Here is a 5,044-nt window from a genome sequence, read left to right as displayed (position 1 = left end):
AGTCAGACTGAAGTTAGAAAGACCAATTGGATATTCTATCTCCTCAAATGGGGGCCTGTGGTGGCAAGAACACTTGTGCGTTCTCCGTGACGAGAGAATCCTGAAGGATATCATGACTGAAGCCCATGATACATCTTATACGTTCCACCCTGGAAGTACGAAGATCTATCATGATCTGAAAGGATGTTACTGGTGGCCAGGAATGAAGAAGGACGTAGCAGATTTCGTAAGTCGATGTCTAACCTGTCAGCAGGTAAAGGCCCCGAGACAACGTCCAACAGGATTGCTACAACCCTTGAATGTTCCTCAATGGAAATGGGAAGCAGTTTGTATGGACTTTATCTCAGGTTTGCCCAAGACTAAGCAGGGATACAACATAATCTTGGTGGTTGTGGATCGACTAACCAAGACAGGTCACTTCATTCCAGGAAAGTCTACATATCGAGTGGATCGGTGGGCTTAGTTATATATCAGGGAGATAGTACGCCTGCATGGGGTGCCAATGTCCATAGTCTTAGATCGGGACACAAGGTTCACCTCTCAGTTTTGGAAAAGTCTCCAGAATGTTGGAATAAACATAAATGGTAAAAGGTTGTTTTAATTTTGTTAAGTTTTGTGGTTTTTGAAATTGAGTCGTAGAAGGAGAAGGCCAAAAGGAAAATTGAAAGGTCAATACTATTTCAGGAATAGTGGGTTAGAAAATGATGGCATATGGGATAGCGGATTTTAGCCTCTAGAAAACCTATAAATTAGCTTGTTTTCCCATTGTAAAAAGAGAGCAAGAGAGCAAGAGAGCAAGAGAGAAAATAGAGCAAGCAGAGTTGTCTCATTTAACTACAGTTTAATAGAAAAAGGGTTTTTTCATAATTCTTTGTCTCCTTGTCTCTCCCCTCTCGACATCTCTTTCACAGTTTCGTGAGTGTTATTTTAACAAATTAGTATCAGAGCGAGCCAGAGTGAGTTTTATTTTCTACAAATTGGTATCAAAGCCAATGGCGAATATGGTGGGACAAATGCCGCTACCACGATTAATGAAGACGAACTACGAGAATTGGAGCATCCAAATGAAAGCTCTTCTCGGTTCTCAAGACGCATGGGAGATGGTCGAAGAAGGTTTCGAAGAACTGAAGGATACCACGGGTTATTCGGCGGCGCAAAACAAGGCGTTAAAAGAATTACGATCAAAGGAAGGCAGCATTATACATGTTCCAGGCTGTTGACGAGTAGGGCTTTGAGAAGATTGCAAGGGCAACTACTTCAAAAGAAGCATGGGACACTTTAGAAAATGTGTTCAAAGGAACCGATCGAGTCAAACAAGTGCGTCTCCAGACTCTGCGTTGCGAGTTGGAGAGCATGAAGATGAAGGAGTCAGAAAATGTATCTGACTACATTACGCGCGTACAGACCGTGGCAAATCAACTAAATCGAAACAGAGAAATGTTACCCGAGACGTGGGTTGTGGAGAAGATCTTGAGGTCGTTAACCAACAACTTCGAGAATGTTGTATGTGTTGCCTTCTGAAAATTGAGAGGAAAACGTCGACGGAGTAAAAAACGGCCGAAAAAAAACTTCTTCGAAAAAGAAAATAACAAAAAACAAAGGAGAGAGAAATATTTGCGACCCCATTGATTATTTCTCATTCAATTTTGAATATTTAAATAACAAATTTAATCATAAAAATGGAAAGTAGTGGGTAACTTAATTAAAGAGCTTCCATTGGACATGGACTTCCCACTTATCTAATTGTGTGGGTTTAATAGAAAAGATAGTTACCTAAAAAACTAGGAATGAATTTCAACCTAGGGATTTACCTAATAGTATGTGTGATAGAAGAGTCAAAGGACCTAACGAAGTTCACAGTCGATGAGCTCGCCGGTTCTCTCGAGGCACACGAGCAACGTAAGAAAAAGAAGGAGGAGACACTCAATCACGCGCTTCAGACTAAGGCATCAATAAAGGATGAAAAGGTACTCTACTCTCAAAATATTCAAGGTGGAGGTCGAGGAAGTCGCAGAAATGGTTGAGGTAGTCAAGATAGCAGAAATGAAGAAATTTATAAGGAGAAGAGGCTATCGAGCCAAGCAAATTGGCGTGGAAGAGGACGCAGTCGAGGAAGAGGCAGTCGATCAAACATTCAGTGCTATAAATGTAAAAAAATGGTCATTATGCGAATGATTGTATCTCCAAAAATGTTACAATTGTGGCAGAATAGGGCACGTTGCAAAAGCTTGTTGAGCTAGAAAAAGGGTGGAAGGAGCAACCAACCTAGCCTTGGAAGACGTAATGGATGAAGTTCTTCTCTTGATGGCTCAAGATGAAGAGAACATCAACAACAACACTCTGTGATACCTCGACTCAGGGGCAAGCAACTATATGTGCGGTCACGAGCACCTATTCAAAGAGATGCAAAAGATTGAAGATGGTCATGTGACATTTGGAGATGCGTCAAAGGTAGAGGTCAAAGGCCGAGGTACGATACATTTCTTGCAAAAGGATGCTGTAATGGGGTCAATCCAAGGTGTTTATTACATACCAGACCTCCAGACCAACATATTGAGTATGGTACAACTCATAGAGAAAGGTTACTCGATATTCTTAAAGGACCGCCTGCTAGACTTGAAGGATAAGAAAGGGCGTTTGGTTGCTCGAGTCAAGATAGGAAGAAATTGGATGTACAAATTGAACTTAAGAAGCATACAAGAAAAGTGTTTGCGAGTCGACGTAGAAGACAAAGCATCACTGTGGCATCTTTGTTTTGGTCACCTACATCATGGAGGCCTAAAGGAGTTAGCGAAGAAGAATATGGTACATGGGCTACCAAACATGGACTTTGAAGGAAAATTTTGTGAAGAATGCATGCGAGAACTTCAATTCAAAAGAAGGCTGAATTTTGGGCTAAACAACCTCTCGAGTTGATCCATACAGATATATGTGGACCAATTAACCCTGAGTCCTTCATCGGAAAGAGGTATTTCATTTTCTTTATCGATGATTACTCACAGAAAACTTGGAATTACTTTCTGAAAGGAAAATCTGAGGCATTCGAGGTGTTCAAAAAGTTCAAAGTAATGGTGGAGAAGGAAACTGGTAGACATATCAAAGTTGTACGATCTGATAGCAGTGGCGAGTATACTTCGATGGCTTTCATGGAGTACTGCAAGGAGCAAGGCATAAGGCGATTTCTAACCGCACCGTACACCCCTCAATAAAATGGTGTGGTCGAGAGAAAGAACCAGATCATTCTCGACATGGTTCGCTCAATGCTCAAGAGCAAAAGGATGCCGAAGGAATTTTGAGCAGAAGTTGTGCAATGCACCATCTACGTACAGAATCGATGTCCACATGCGAACTTAGATGATCAAACACCACAAGAGGCTTGGAGCGGACAAAAGCCTACAATCTCTCATCTCAAAGTATTCGGTAGTGTGGCTTATGCTCACGTACCAGATCAACGAAGAAAGAAGCTTGAAGACAAAAGCAAAAGGTATATCTTTATTGGATATGATGAGAAGACTTGATACAAACTACTTGACCCGATTAGCAAGATGGTGATAGTGAGTCGCGATGTGCGAGTAAATGAAGCAAGTGAATGGGACTGGAACAATTCAACGGAAGTCAATATTGAAGTTGGAGAATCATCAGTTGCTGCCCCAACAAGTGCACCAACAGACTCAGAAATTTTCAATGATGAAGATGAACCACGACAACCCAAAATGCGAAGTTTGCAAGATTTGTATGACTCAACAAATGAGGTACACCTTGTATGTCTTCTGGCAGATGCTGAAAATATCAGCTTTAAAGAGGCGGTGCGAGACACAAAGTGGCAAACTGCCATGGATGAGGAGATTAAAGCGATTCATCGCAACAACACATGGGAAGTGACAGAATTATCGAAAGGAAGTCAGCCTATAGGTGTGAAGCGGTTATTCAAGAAAAAGATGAATGCTCAAGGCGAGATTGAGCGGTACAAGGTGCGACTTGTTGCGAAGGGATACAAGCAAAAGGCGGGAATTGACTATGACGAAGTGTTTACTCCCGTCGCTAGAATGGATTCAATCCGATTGCTCATTCCCAAGCAGCTCAATTCAAATGGCCGATTTTTCAAATGGATGTCAAGTCAGCATTCTTGAATGGTGTGCTTGAAGAAGAAGTATACCTCGAACAACCTCCCGGGTACATGAAAATTGGAGAAGAGAAGAAGGTACTAAAATTGAAGAAGGCACTTTACGGGTTGAAACAAGCACTGCAAGCATGGAATACTCGTATCGATACATACTTCAAGAAGAACGGGTACAAGCAATGTCCCCACAAACATTCGCTCTTTATGTTGATGACCTCATCTTCTCAGGCAACAATGATGAAATGATAGAAGAGTTCAAAAGCACAATGACACAAGAATTTGAGATGGCAGACTTGGGCTTGTTGAAGTTTTTCCTCGATTTGGAGGTTAAACAAGGAGAGACAGGTATTTTTATATCACAGGAGAAATATGCAAAGGAGATTTTGAAGAAGTACAAGATGGAAAATTGCAACCCGGTATCAACACCAATGGAACCAGGTGTAAAGCTCTCAAAGTACGATGAAGGAGAACGAGTAGATGCAAATAGGTATCGGAGCCTGGTGGGAAACCTTCGCTATGTCACATGCACAAGGCCAGATCTTTCATTAAGTGTCGGCATAATAAGCCGGTTCATGGAGGAGCCAATTTATTCACATTGGAAGGCGTTGAAGCGAGTCCTACGATTCATCCAAGGAACGGTGTCACTTGGGTTATTCTACTAAAAACCAGAAGATTACAAGTTAGTCGGTTACTCTGACAGTGATTGGTGCGGAGACATAGACGATCTAAAAAGTACATCGAGTAATGTATTCTTCATGGGCAACACAGCATTTACTTGGCTTTCAAAGAAACAACCGATTATGACACTCTTGACGTGTGAAGCTGAGTATGTAGCAGCATCTTGGTGTGTGTGTCACGCAATATGGCTTAGAAATTTGTTGTGTAAGATGGAGCTAAAGCAACGATGTGCAACCGTAATACAAG

The sequence above is a fragment of the Cucurbita pepo genome, chromosome 6 (genome assembly GCF_057944985.1).
Source record: "Cucurbita pepo subsp. pepo isolate OVF chromosome 6, ASM5794498v1, whole genome shotgun sequence".
Classification (NCBI taxonomy): domain Eukaryota; kingdom Viridiplantae; phylum Streptophyta; class Magnoliopsida; order Cucurbitales; family Cucurbitaceae; genus Cucurbita; species Cucurbita pepo.
Note: the sequence above shows the minus strand (reverse complement) of the source record.